The sequence below is a fragment of the Salarias fasciatus genome, unplaced genomic scaffold (assembly GCF_902148845.1).
Source record: "Salarias fasciatus unplaced genomic scaffold, fSalaFa1.1, whole genome shotgun sequence".
NCBI lineage: Eukaryota > Metazoa > Chordata > Actinopteri > Blenniiformes > Blenniidae > Salarias > Salarias fasciatus.
In genome coordinates, this window is record NW_021941378.1 from 989,468 (window position 1) to 1,004,155 (window position 14,688).

At 60.3% G+C, this 14,688-nt stretch overlaps 1 protein-coding gene across 1 annotated transcript in view; it reads right to left on the minus strand.

The window, feature by feature from the left end:
- Nucleotides 1-13,391, minus strand: part of LOC115385289 (supervillin-like) — a 60,681-nt gene extending 47,290 nt beyond the window's left edge. Inside the window, exons 1-2 of the mRNA XM_030087267.1 lie at nucleotides 13,272-13,391; nucleotides 8,297-8,364 (exon numbers count right to left, since the gene is read on the minus strand). The gene's annotated coding sequence lies outside the window, so the exon portion shown is untranslated. The remainder of the gene's footprint in view (nucleotides 1-8,296; nucleotides 8,365-13,271) is intronic.
- Between the last annotated feature and the right edge of the window lie 1,297 nt (nucleotides 13,392-14,688).

Consider the following 14,688-nt stretch of genomic DNA (forward strand, 5'->3'; position numbering starts at 1 on the left):
GAGAGCTAAAACAGGGAGTCCGAAATGACGGGGGAAGACCACCAGGAACTCGATCCTGGACCTGACTGGGACCAGATCCTGGACCTGCCCAGGTCCTTCTTGATCCTGAATGAAACGGATGTGACACTTCAGACCGGGGAGCAGTTCTCCTCTTCCAGTGCTAAATGCTGGTCTCGCGGGTCCAGCAGGTCCCCGGCCTCAGGACCTGTTTCCATGGTAACGATTTCAAGAGAAAATCCTGTAGATACTCCGAGTCTCGAATGTCACAGATCAGAGTCCCTGAGGAGGACACTTCACGGAAACGCTCCAACCCGGTGGAACTGTTAGTCCTAGTTTCAGTCCAGATTCTCCTGGTCCTGGTCCTGGTCCTGGTGCTATTCCAGATTCTGCTGGACTTGGTTGTTTTAGAGTTGACAGTCACCGTAAAAACAATCCAACCTGGTGTTCGAGCGTAAAGACCAGGACCAGGACCAGGAGGATCTAGACTTGGACCAGGACCAGGAGGATCTAGACTGAGACCAGGACCAGGAGGATCTAGACTGGGACCAGGACCAGGAGGATCTAGACTGGGACCAGGACCAGGAGGATCTAGACTGAGACCAGGACCAGGAGGATCTAGACTGGGACCAGGACCAGGAGGATCTAGACTGGGACCAGGACCAGGAGGATCTAGACTGGGACCAGGACCAGGAGGATCCAGACTGGGACCAGGACCAGGAGGATCTAGGCTGGGACCAGGACCAAGAGGATCCAGACTGGGACCAGGACCAGGAGGATCTAGGCTGGGACCAGGACCAGGAGGATCCAGACTGGGACCAGGACCAGGAGGATCTAGGCTGGGACCAGGACCAGGAGGATCCAGACTGGGACCAGGACCAGGAGGATCTAGGCTGGGACCAGGACCAGGAGGATCTAGGCTGGGACCAGGACCAGGAGGATCCAGACTTGGAGTCATGACAGTCTGTTAGAGAATATTGTTCTTCCACTGAGCATGTGCAGAACGACTGTTTAGCTCAGGACCAGGACCAGACCAGGACCAGGACCAGACCAGGACCAGGGCCAGACCAGGACCAGGGCCAGACCAGGACCAGGGCCAGACCATTACCAGGGCCAGACCAGGACCAGGGCCAGACCAGGGCCAGGGCCAGACCAGGGCCAGACCAGGACCAGGGCCAGACCAGGACCAGGGCCAGACCAGGACCAGTTTGCATATAAACAGTGGTTCATATAAACAAGACACCAGAACTCAGACCTGAGACCTGGACTAAAGCCGCCTGTTTCCACGGTGACGGGACAAACCGGTGCAGGTGGATGTGACGGTTGTGTGTGAGCCGCACACGCGCGCACACACACACACACACACACAACACACACACCTGCTGCCGGCCACGTGAGCAACGGCTGAGAGGAACCAGCGACACGGCGTGGAACCAGACACTACCACAACACCCCGCTATGCCCCGCCCCCTCCTGCCCCGCCCCCCCCCCCCCCCTCCTGCCCCGCCCCCCCATCACAGATCAGCCTCTTCAGTAGCTGTGAACTGGGACGGGGTAAAAATAAAGCCAGTGCACGAGAGCGTGCACGAGTCCCAGACGAATTCAGCACAAACTGCGGTTCTCTGGGGAACACGGCAACAGAACAGCCGCGGTGCAGAACCTGGCAGCCGTGGAACGTTCCAGAGCTCGGGCCGCCCGTGGTCCGCCGGTACCGGCGGAGAACGAGCCGACGTGCCGGCCGGGCTCCACCAGGCGGCGCTCCGCTGGGCGGCGCTCCACCGGGCGGTGCTCTGCCGCTCCGCCGGGCGGTGCTCCGCTGGGCGGCGCTCTGCCGGGCGGCGCTCTGCCGGGCGGCGCTCCGCCGGCGGCGCTCCACCGGGCGGTGCTCTGCCGCTCCGCCGGGCGGCGCTCTGCCGGGCGGCGCTCCGCCGGGCGGCGCTCTGCCGGGCGGCGCTCCACCAGGCGGCGCTCCACCGGGCGGTGCTCTGCCGCTCCGCCGGGCGGCGCTCTGCCGGGCGGCGCTCTGTTTCAGGCCGTCCTGACGGAGCGGCAGCAGGTGCAGCACAGCGGACAGCTGGAGACCTGGAACCTCTGCTCCAGCCACAGCTCCAGACCGCTCCAGAACGCCCAGTGACGCCTGGCGTAGCGCTGACGTAGCGCAGACGTAGCGCTGACGTAGCGCTGACGGAGCGCTGATGTAGCGGCTGTTGGAGCTGCTCATTGTTCCTTACAGCGAATGAATCAGACTTCACAACATTTAACAAGTCCTGGTCTCGGTCCTGGTCTGGGTCCTGGTCTGAGTCCTGGTCTGGGTCCTGGTCTGAGTCCTGGTCTGGGTCCTGGTCTGGGTCCTGGTCTGGGTACTGGTCTGAGTCCTGGTCTGGGTCCTGGTCTGAGTCCTGGTCTGGGTCCTGGTCTGGGTCCTGGTCTGGGTACTGGTCTGGGTCCTGGTCTGGGTACTGGTCTGGGTACTGGGCCTGAACGAGTCCCTGAAGGTTCAGACTGGTCCAGTAGAGGCGCCGGCGCCCCATGATTAAAAACCACAGTCGAGTCTTTTGTCATCAAACGGAATCAAACTAAAGGAAAAGACGGTAAAATGAAACAACCAAGAGCGAAGGACACGTACCACCCTGAGGGTCTCAGCGGGTCCTGAGGGTCTCAGCAGGTCCTGAGGGTCTCAGCAGGTCCTGAGGGTCTCAGCGGGTCCTGAGGGTCTCAGCGGGTCCTGAGGGTCTCAGCGGGTCCTGAGGGTCTCAGCAGGTCCTGAGGGTCTCAGCGGGTCCTGAGGGTCTCAGCTGGTCCTGAGGGTCTCCCTGAGGGTCTCAGCGGGTCCTGAGGGTCTCAGCAGGTCCTGAGGGTCTCAGCGGGTCCTGAGGGTCTCCCTGAGGGTCTCAGCGGGTCCTGAGGGTCTCAGCAGGTCCTGAGGGTCTCAGCGGGTCCTGAGGGTCTCAGTTGGTCCTGGAAGTCTCAGAGAGCCGCCATCTGTCTTTCCAGGGTTCTCTCAGAGTCCTGAGGAAGGTCAGAGCTGCCGTGGGACACGGAGACACGGAGACAGACCTGGACTGCTCTGCTGTCCAACACGTAGCCTCGGTGGGGGCGGGGGGCGGGGGAGGGGGGGCGGGGTAAATTTAGAACGGTGCTTTCCCAGTCCCTTCAGACCGGATCAATGGAACCCAGAGAGGTGGAGCCGAGCCGATCCGACCGGATCCAGACTGATCCAGGTCCCGGTCTTCAACCGAGGACTTTCACCAACAACACAGCCGGTTACCCCCAGAGTCTGGATCAGCTGCTGGTCTCTGGATCAGTGTGACGGCGTTCCAGAGGCGTTCCACTGTGTTCACCTGAGGAGAACCTTCCAGAACCTTCCAGAACCTTCCAGAACCTTCCAGAACGTCTCTCCACTGCAAAACCCTTGTAAGGCCGCCGACTCTCAATCTCCTCAAAATAGACTCTGCTGGTCTGGGATCAGAATCAGCTGTCGACACACACACACCACACACACCACACACACCACACACACCACACACACCACACACACCACACACACCACACACCCCACACACCCCACACACCCCACACACACCACACACACCACACACACCACACACACCACACACCCCACACACACCACACACACCACACACACCACACACACCACACACACCACACACACCACACACACCACACACACCACACACACCACACACACACTGGGATGGGACGTTCCACCAGACGGACTCGGTTCAGAACCAACAAATCGAGAGAGTCTCAGAACGGGTTTCCTCCTCCGATCGGATCGACTGGTGTTGTTTAGGTCCCGTTTCCACGGCAACGGGACGGAAACGAGGAGTGTTAATGGTGGAAACAAGGAGAACCGTGTAGCTAACGCTAGAGATGGACACACACACACACACACACACACACACACACACACACAGCACAGAACAGCAGACTGCAGAACATCAATGGGAGAACGTTCTCCTGATCAGAGCTGGAAGTGAACGGCGAGAAGAGAGAGAGAGAGAGAGAGAGATCGATCTAGTGTCCAGCCTGGAGGGGGGGCTGACGGAGGCCAGCTGATCGGAGCCCCCCCCCCCCCCGGCGGACGGAGAACATGGCAGTGAGCCTGCAGGGTGGAGCTGAATGTTGACGGTAAACAGAACCAGCAGCACGAGAACCCGACGCCTGTTTCAACGTCGACAGCTGAGGGAACGACGGCATCCCGGGAAGAACTCCTGATGGGGGGGGGGGCACTTCCTGGTTCACTCAGAGACGCCAAGAAACCCGCCTGATGTGTTCACCTGGTCTGGGATCAAAGTGTTTCTGCAGGTGAGACTCGGCTGGACCCCCATCCAGGTGTCGCTCAGAGAACAGAGAACCCAGACAGAACGCTGAGAACCTGGGACTGAGGAACCGCATGAGAACCACAGAGAATCAACCCAGACCGCTACCATGGTGACAACCGGAACACTCCAGTTCTGAAAGACCAGCCTCACCAGACCCCAGATGACCAGACCCCCCCACCGGGAGGACCAGACCCTGACCAGACCCCCAGGAGGACCAGACCCTGACCAGACCCCAGGAGGACCAGACCCTGACCAGACCCCCAGGAGGACCAGACCCCCAGAGGACCCCACACTGCCAGACCTCCTGGTCCAGCAGAGCCCGCTGAAGCCTCCGGTCCTTCCTCTCATTTCCAGTCACAAGAACAAAACAGGGAGACGGAGTTCAGGACCAGACCTCTCATGGCTCAGCCGCTTCCAGAGGCTCCCGGGGAATCAGTCAAGTCCAAGACCGGGACCGGAGGAGAAGACCGGGACCGGAGGAGAAGACCGGGACCGGAGGAGAAGACCGGGACCGGAGGAGAAGACCGGGACCGGAGGAGAAGACCGGGACCGGAGGAGAAGACCAGTACTGGCAGAGAAGACCAGCACAGGAGAAAGACTGAAGGACTGCAGGTCAGGTGACCAGAATGGACGCTGTCCACCAACCACAGCCGCTACACCACGGGGGGGGGGGGGGGGGGGGGGGGGGCCGCCTCGGCCCAGTCAGGAAGCAACAGGGTTGCAGTGACTGAGCCAGAGAGGCATCTGTTAGGGGGGCGCCGGGCACCCAGCCAGGGGGGGCAGGGACCCGGCCGGGGGGGGGGGGGGTGCACCTGGAGGACAGCCTCTACAAAATGACAGAGTCCAGGAAGTGGTCCTGAGCGTAGCTGAGGAGGGGGGTTTCAGGGCTGCTGTCAGTCCTGGATGTGGATCTGAGATCAGGTCTGATCCGGTCTCCCCTCAGGCAGGGCGTCGCTCCGTCACCGGCCGCGTTTGGGATCCGAGTCCGACGGCCCGAACGGACGCGGTGACAGTGACGAGCAGGAATGAGAATCAGTCCTAACGAGCTCCCACGGGGGGGGGGGGCAGGAATCTCTCTGTAGTGCTTCCAGCCGCCCCGATGAGCCGAACGGCTCCTTCTACCGCTTCACGGGCCGAAGACCAACGGCCGAAACCACCACAGACCTGTCCGGACCGGTCCGGCAGCAGGAGGACCGGCTGGAGGACCGAACTGTCAAAAAGCAGGAAGTACATGAGAGGGAGGAGGGACATGTCCTCCGGACGACGTCATCCCTACAGAGCGCCTACGGTCCGCCGCACCACGGAGACGCCTCAACAGCTTCAAGTGACCTGTCCGGAAGTGGGTCCATGAGAAAATACGAGACCCACCAGGACTACGTCCACTAAAACCCCTGATCCACCCAGGCTCCGTCCACTCAGCCCTGTCCTGCCCAGGTCAGCCGCTCTGTTTCCCAGCAGCCTCAGCTCTCGCAGGTAAACCTTCCTCTCCGAGCCGTCTGGCTGAACCGGTTCCCCGTGTTCAGCCGTTTGGTTTCTGGAGTGTCGGAGGTCTCATCAGGACCGCATCGGGCCACTGAAGCCGTGTTGGAAACACTGCGGAACCCCCTGCTGGAGCGGAGACCCCCTCCAGGACCGGGCCGGAACGTTTGGCTGCAGGTTCTCCGGTCTGCTCCGGATCAGGCGTCTCGTGTAACTGTCCCCACTCCAGCGGCCGAGCTTCGTCCGGAAGCCGCTGTCCCCACGCCGCTGTCCCCACGCCGCTGTCCCCACGCCGCTGTCCCCATGCCGCTGTCCCCACGCCACGAACGTCTCGTTTGAACGTCTTCCCGCTGTCCTCGGAACATGAACTCCCGTCCAGCAGGACTCCCAAAACCTGAACCGCACCTCGAGACCGTTTCTGCTCATCTTCCTTCACTCACTGCATGTGGAGCCGCCAGGTGCAGACCGGGACACCCAGGACACCCCAGGACACCCCAGGACACCCCGGGACACCCCGGGACACCCCAGGACACCCCAGGACACCCCGGAACACCCCAGGACACCCCGGAACACCCCAGGACACCCCGTCGTCTCATGTCCTGGGACATCGCCCCGCTCTCCACTCTGAACTGAAGGCCAGACCAGACTCCACCGCTGACCAGAAGACAACAGCAGGAAACAGACATGGAGCTTTTGGGCAAGGCACACCGGCAGCTTCCAGACGGAGCGCTGAGGCCGACAGCCGCTCGGCACGGTGGAGGAACCATCATGCTGCAGGGCTGCGTCTGGGACCCCAGGACCGCACAAGACCGACCCAATCAGAGACTTATGGACAGATTATAGAACCAAACGCCTCATCCGGTGTACGAAAACTTGGCTTGAGTCAAAGGTCAAAGGTCGTCCAGGAAAACAAAGAGCCACGGCAGACATCACCAATCGTACAGGAAGGGATGAAAAGGATCATGGAGGATCACGGAGCAGCAGATCTCCACCTGAACGGAGAGCTCCGCCTGAAGATTAACATCAATTTTAATTAGCTGGTCGGAGTCGATCCCATGATGCATCAGTCTGCCTCAGCAGCGAGCCTCCGCCTCCACCTCCACCTCCACCTCCAGCTCCACCTCTAGCTCCACCTCCATCTCCACCTCCACCTCTAGCTCCACCTCCACCTCCACCTCCGCCTCCAGCTCCGCCTCCGCCTCCAGCTCTAGCTCCGCCTCCACCTCCAGCTCTAGCTCCGCCTCCACCTCCACCTCCGCCTCCAGCTCCGCCTCCAGCTCCGCCTCCACCTCCACCTCCAGCTCCGCCTTCAGCTCCGCCTCCGCCTCCACCTCCAGCTCTAGCTCCGCCTCCACCTCCAGCTCCAGCTCCGCCTCCACCTCCAGCTCCACCCTGAACACACAGGTCTTGCCATAAAAGGCCAGCTGAGAGGTGGAGGCGGCGGCAGACGGAGGACGTGACGGGCAGCAGCAGGTGGAGGTGTGTGTCTCTCTCTCTCTCTCTTTCGCTCGTGGGCGGAGGGAAACCACCTGGAAGCAGCTGCTGCTCGGCTCCGTCAGCTGCCGGCGTTACACGACTCCTCCCGGCCGGGCTGCCTCCATGAATGAATCAAACGCTGAAACGAGCGGCGCGACCCGCCCGTGACCCCAGAGTGACCCCAGAGTGACCCCAGAGTGACCCCAGAGTGACTCTCTCCCGTTTCCTCGTCTCCCATATGGAGCCTTCTGGTCAGGAACGACCGCACACACTCCTGGTGTTCTGGGCTGTGACCCCCGACCCCCGACCCCCCCCGGTACCACCGCCAACACTCCTCACTGTTCTGGAGTCACGCTGCTGCTCGCACATGTTCACTGTTGCCGTGACGACGACACACCACGTTTAAAGCGACCTTCTTGACCGGAACCCCACGCTTCCCATCAGCCGCACCGCGCGGCGCGACTGTCGACAAACAGCCTCTGTTGCCGTGACGACAGGCCTGACCTGCCATCACCTCCGGCTGTAACACAGAGAAAACACCCAACCACCACAGAGCCCCGGGGACCCCGGGAACAGGGACCACAGCCCCGACAGCGACGGTCAGAGAAGAGAGGCGTCAGTCAGACGGTTCAACAGCTGGTGTGTGTGTGTGTGTGTGTGTGTGGATACACAGCAGCTGTGTCAGATTAAACCCCTCACAGCCCCACGGCGCAGGATCACATGACCTTCAGCCAATCAGCCCATCGTTCCGTTCAGAACTCAGAAATGACTCAGCTGAACGTTCGGCCTTCCTGGAACCGCGGCGAACGTCGGGACCGACGTCTCGGTAAACCCTCGGGGTCAAGAGCCAGAGGTCACTCAAGGTCATGTGGCGAGCAGATACTCCTGGGAACACTCTGTTCACATGACGGCTCGATGAAGTCACATGTGGAACACACAGCCGGGGTCATCCGCTACCGGCCCAAGGTTAAAGGTCAAGGACGACCCCTGGTACTCACGGATCGGAGCAGAGGGGAGGAAGAGGACGATCCTGAGGCAGAAGAGCTCAGCTTCAGTCCTCCGGAGCCTGAAAACACAAAACAGGAAGTCTAAGTTAACCGTCACAATAAAGCGAGTCTCCAAACCGCCTCCACAGATAAAAAACCCGGAGACAGGAAGTAAAGATTTATTAACATCGTGTCCAATCAGTAAAACTGGTCCCATGCCAACAGTCGGTCTTCAGTCCCTTCCATTTCCTGTTCTGGGAGTTCTGAGTTCAACTGGAGAAAGAATGAAAACCAGCTGCAGTTCGGTCTGGACTCTGATGGTTCAGATCAGCAGCTTCCTAAAGGCGAGAGAGCCGACGTGAAGCAAGAACGACCTCCGCTGGTCAAACACGAGGTCAGTGGAGAGACGCTGCAATACCGGGAGATTCCAGCAGGGGGCGATGCTGCTGCTGCTAAAAAGAGCCTGAGTCTCATTAGAACCAATCAAAAGGCTGATTTTCAGACTGTCGATAAACATGAAGCTCCTGGTTCCAGACCAGGTCCTGGTCTCGGCTCTGGTTCTTCTGGACCAGACTCTGGTTTTCACATCAGTCATCTGTTGATTTGATTTCAGGGGTTAAAGTTCAGCATCAATCAGCCAATCACAGCTCCTCCTGTGTGACCGGCTGGGCCAATCACATTACACCTGGTCTACAGAGTCCACAATGGAGACCACCTGCTGGACGCTTCAGCACGCTGGGAGGGACACCGCGTTAGCTCCGCCCACCTTTATATACAGCCAATGAGAACGCTGGGAGGGACACCGCGTTAGCTCCGCCCACCTTTATATACAGCCAATGAGAACGCTGGGAGGGACACCGCGTTAGCTCCGCCCACCTTTATATACAGCCAATGAGAACCCTGGGAGGGACACCGCGTTAGCTCCGCCCACCTTTATATACAGCCAATGAGAACGCTGGGAGGGACGCCGCGTTAGCTCCGCCCACCTTTATATACAGCCAATGAGAACGCTGGGAGGGACGCCGCGTTAGCTCCGCCCACCTTTATACACTATCAATGGTTTGAACTTCGTGTTTTTTCTGGTTCTTCCTCAAAACGTTGTTGTAGTATTTGAACAGAGTTGAGTGGGCGGGGCTAGAGGACGGCCAGGGGACCTTGATCCTGATTTTGGGGACTTCACGGGGACTTCACGGGGACTTCACGGGGACTTCACGGGGACTTGAGGCCGTGTTGGGGTGGTGTCGGGGTCGGACGCGTTCGGTTGGCGTGCTGCTGAAAGGAAAGTGCCTGATTGGCCAGGACTGTAGCCGTCAACCCCGAGGAGAGGAAACGCATCACCGGACATAAAGCAGCTCAGTGGGCTGAACGGGCCGGTGAGACAGGGGGCGGGGCCACGGCGGGGCCACGGCGGGACCACGGCGGGGCCACGGCGGGGCCACGGCGGGGCCACGGCGGGGCCACGGCGGGACGAACACCGTTACATGTCACCACTGGACACCCTGCTCAGTTCAGAACCTCCATTCCGTTCCAGTCCTCGTTCGTGTTTTGATCCCTGCAGAGTCGCTTCATTACCGGAACAAACCACAGCGCCCCCTGCTGGAGCAGCAGGAAGGCCGCACAGCTGGACGGACCGCCCACCGCAACACGGCGCCCAGGAACACCGGACAGGAAGTGGAGTAAACTGACTGCTGCAGCGCCTGGTCCACTTCCTGTTGCTACAGAAACATCTGAGCAGCGAGGACATCAACACTGAGGGTGGAGGAGGGTGGAGGAGAGGAGGAGGAGAGGAGGAGGGTGGAGGAGAGGAGGAGGAGAGGAGGAGGAGAGGAGGAGGGTGGAGGAGAGGAGGAGGAGAGGAGGAGGAGAGGAGGAGAAGGGTGGAGGAGAGGAGGAGGAGGAGAGGAGGGTGGAGGAGAGTAGGAGGAGAGGAGGAGAGGAGGAGGAGAGGAGGGTGGAGGAGAGGAGGGTGGAGGAGAGGAGGAGGAGAGGAGGAGAGGAGGAGGAGAGGAGGAGAGGAGGAGGAGAGGAGGGTGGAGGAGAGGAGGAGGAGAGGAGGAGAGGAGGAGGAGAGGAGGGTGGAGGAGAGGAGGAGGAGAGGAGGAGAGGAGGAGGAGAGGAGGGTGGAGGAGAGGAGGAGGAGAGGAGGGTGGAGGAGAGGAGGAGGAGAGGAGGAGAGGAGGAGAGGAGGGTGGAGGAGAGGAGGAGGAGAGGAGGGTGGAGGAGAGGAGGAGGAGAGGAGGAGAAGGGTGGAGGAGAGGAGGAGGAGAGGAGGAGGGTGGAGGAGAGGAGGAGGAGAGGGAGGGTGGAGGAGAGGAGGAGGAGAGGAGGGTGGAGGAGAGGAGGAGGTTGGAGGAGAGGAGGAGGAGGGTGGAGGAGAGGAGGAGAGGAGGAGGAGAGGAGGAGGGTGGAGGAGAGGAGGAGGAGAGGAGGAGGGTGGAGGAGAGGAGGAGGAGAGGAGGGTGGAGGAGAGGAGGGTGGAGGAGAGGAGGAGGTTGGAGGAGAGGAGGAGGAGGGTGGAGGAGAGGAGGAGAGGAGGAGGAGAGGAGGGTGGAGGAGAGGAGGAGAGGAGGAGGAGAGGAGGAGGGTGGAGGAGAGGAGGGTGGAGGAGAGGAGGAGAGGAGGAGGGTGGAGGAGAGGAGGGTGGAGGAGAGGAGGAGGAGAGGAGGAGGAGGGTGGAGGAGAGGAGGAGAGGAGGAGGGTGGAGGAGAGGAGGAGAGGAGGAGGAGAGGAGGGTGGAGGAGAGGAGGAGGGTGGAGGAGGAGAGGAGGGTGGAGGAGAGGAGGAGGATAGGAGGGTGGAGGAGAGGAGGAGGAGAGGAGGAGGGTGGAGGAGAGGAGGGTGGAGGAGAGGAGGAGGAGAGGAGGAGGGTGGAGGAGAGGAGGGTGGAGGAGAGGAGGAGGAGAGGAGGAGAGGAGGAGGAGAGGAGGGTGGAGGAGAGGAGGAGGAGAGGAGGGTGGAGGAGAGGAGGAGGAGAGGAGGAGAGGAGGAGGAGAGGAGGGTGGAGGAGAGGAGGAGGAGAGGAGGGAGAGGAGGAGGAGAGGAGGGTGGAGGAGAGGAGGAGGAGAGGAGGAGGAGGGTGGAGGAGAGGAGGGTGGAGGGAGGAGGAGGAGGAGGAGGAGGAGGAGGGAGTGAGGAGAGGAGGTGGAGGAGAGGAGGAGGATAGGAGGAGTAGGAGGAGGAGAGGAGGAGGAGAGGAGGAGAGGAGGAGGAGAGGAGGGTGGAGGAGAGGAGGAGGAGAGGAGGAGGAGGGTGGAGGAGAGGAGGAGGAGAGGAGGAGAGGAGGAGGAGAGGAGGGTGGAGGAGGAGGAGGAGGAGAGGAGGAGGAGAGGAGGGTGGAGGAGAGGGGAGGAGAGGAGGAGGAGAGGAGGAGGAGAGGAGGGGGAGGAGAGGAGGAGGAGAGGAGGAGAGGAGGAGGAGAGGAGGAGGAGAGGAGGAGGAGAGGAGGGTGGAGGAGAGGAGGAGGAGAGGAGGGTGGAGGAGAGGAGGAGGAGAGGAGGAGAGGAGGAGGAGAGGAGGGTGGAGGAGAGGAGGAGGAGAGGAGGAGGAGAGGAGGGTGGAGGAGAGGAGGAGGAGAGGAGGAGAGGAGGAGGAGAGGAGGGTGGAGGAGAGGAGAGAGGAGGAGGAGAGGAGGAGGAGGAGGAGGAGGAGAGGAGGGTGGAGGAGAGGAGGAGGAGAGGAGGAGGAGAGGAGAACACAGAGGTGGGGGAGAAGTGGAGAACAGGAGAGGTGGGGTTGTTGTGACCGGTCACAGCCATAAATCCCTGTTGTTTTGGTGACCCCCCCCCCCCCCGTCGTCACGGTAACCGAACCGCCCAAACCACATGTCCCGCTCGCCGATCAACAAACAGCCGAGAGAGCGGAGGAGAGCGAGGTGGAGTCGGGTTCCAGGTGGAGGCGTCAAACATCTGCTTCCACTCCGGGCCGGGCGGAGGCCCCGGCGGCCCGTCTCGGGTCCAGGACCCGGCCCTCTGGACCCGGGACCCAGAACAATGATGTAACCCAACAGGCTTATGTAAGCAGCCGAGGGTGGAGGCCCGGGAACGGAGCGTGCGCGAGCGTGCACGGCCCGTCGCTCCACCCGGGCGAACATCCACCCAGCGGCAGCAGCCGGACCGGGAGACGCTGCAGGGGGGTCCGAGGGGCACGAGGAGCCGTGAGTCCGGGACCCGGGATCCGGTTCAGAGGAAGTGTGTTGACCCAGGATCCACACCAACACAGTCCGGGTCTCTGGACCCTGCTGGTTCTATCAGAACTGAACCTCAGTCGATCCTGATCAGAAGGACCAGGACCAGGACCAGGACCGAAGGTTCAGCTCCCGGCTGGAGGTTTAATAAAACTCCGCCAGAAACGTCCTGCAAACCAAGACCCGGAACCTTCCCTGGTTCTGTGTTCTGCAGGGCTGCATGTTCTACACCTGGACTAGAGACCGGCTGACCCGGACCCCTTCAGGCTGTCAAAGTCAAAGCCACGATTAATCACAGAATTTACAGTTAATCACGATTAATCGAGTTCTGAATGATTACTGGGCGTCTCAGAGCCGCTTTAAACCCGGAACCCAAACCGTTCCTGACCAGTCTCTGAACCAGAACCAAGAACACCAAGGCAGAGTCTCCTCTGGACCTTCTTTCAAAATAGAGTTCCATGTAGACCCTGTGGTCCACTTTAAAACCCTCCACGTGCTCTCAGTTCATCTTCTGCAGATCCGACTTTAACCGTGTTAGACCGGATCCAGAACCAGACTGGTCCTCTGGACCGGGTTTACAGGGAAAACCAGAAACTTAAACTGCGTTACGCTTTCTTTTTTCGAACCGTTGAAGTCTGACTCAGCAGATCCACCCGGGACCGCCGAACCGGATCCCAGGAGACGGACCGGCCGGACCGGATCCCAGGAGACGGACCGGGAGGAAACGTTCCGCGGCGCGGAGCGGGTTTGGTTCCGAAGAGGAAGCTGCGATCAGCTGATGAGAGGAGAGAGGAGAGAACCCACCTGAAGCGCGCCGTCCGAACTCTGGAGGGAAACACCGCCTCCACCCGGAGGCTGTTCTCCACCCTCACACACTCCTCACACACTCCTCACACACTCCTGCCGTCCTGCCGCCGATCAGCTGCTGCGCGCGGTCCTGACTGGAGCCGGAAAGAGCAGCGAGGCGTGCGTAAAGGCGCACGCACACGTGCACGGAGACGCCTTCAGGCTGCAGAGTTTCAGTTTACACTCATTCAATTCAGCGCAACTTTATTTATACTGAGAAGAAACACAACAGAGGAAAACCCACAGGAGAACCTCCGGAACCAGAACCAGAGGAGACTTCCTGCAGAACCAGAACCAGAGGAGACTTCCTGCAGAACCAGAACCAGAGGAGACTTCCTCCAGAACCAGAGGAGATTTCCTGCAGAACCAGGCTCAGAGGAGACTTCCTGCAGAACCAGAACCAGAGGAGACTTCCTGCAGAACCAGGCTCAGAGGAAGAATTAGAAAAACCTCTTCTTACACTTTGATCTCATCGGTTTTTATTTGGGGAACATTTATTTGGACCTGCAGAACCAGAGACCACCGCCTGAAACAAAATCAAATGTTCCACTTTGCTCCAGATCAGAGCCTCTGGATCCTCGGACCAGCTGAGCTTCTGTTTTCAGGACGTTCCTCAGAGCAGCTTCCTGCAGGTTGAATCAAACGTTTCTTCATTCCTCAAACTGACGACGTTGTTTTCAGTGTTTCTGCCGTTTCCGTGGAAACTGACCTCGCTGTCAGAACGTTGCCGTGGAAACATGAAACTTTTCTGTTTTCACCTGAACCGTTGTGGAAACGGGTCTGAACTGGATCCCGTTCCGTCACACTGAAGTGCAGCTGAGCCGCTCTGGATGCACAGGATCCAGGACCCAGATCCAGGATCCAGGTAAAGAATCCAGAATCCGGTTTCAGGATCCAGATCCAGGTCCAGGATCCAGCTCCAGGATGCAGTTCTGGAGCCCACAGCTGAACCCTCCTCCAGCGGGACCCCGGTGGCCCCGGTGGCCCCGGTGGCCCCGGTGGCCCGGTGGTTCCCCGTCTCCTCGCTGCTGCTTTGAATGGTTGGCGAGTTTGGTGTCTGGTTGCTAGGAGACGCAGCGAGACGGTAAACAAAGGAAGCTCTGGCCGTCAGAACGGCAGATGAGAGAAGAAGAACCGAGCGGCGGCCCGATGGAGGACACCCAGGACCCCGCGGGGGGTTCTGAGTTCTGGTCACATGACAGCAGAGCTCCGGTGAAACTTTTGAAAACTCTGGTCCTGGTCCATATCCTCCTGGACTTGGTGGACCGTCTCCTGGACCGTCCCAGCCTGGTCTTCTGTGTTTCAGTTCTCTTCACCACAAAGTGGTTTTACACACCGCTTCGTTCCAACAGTTTCCTGGAGTCTCAGTTCTTCA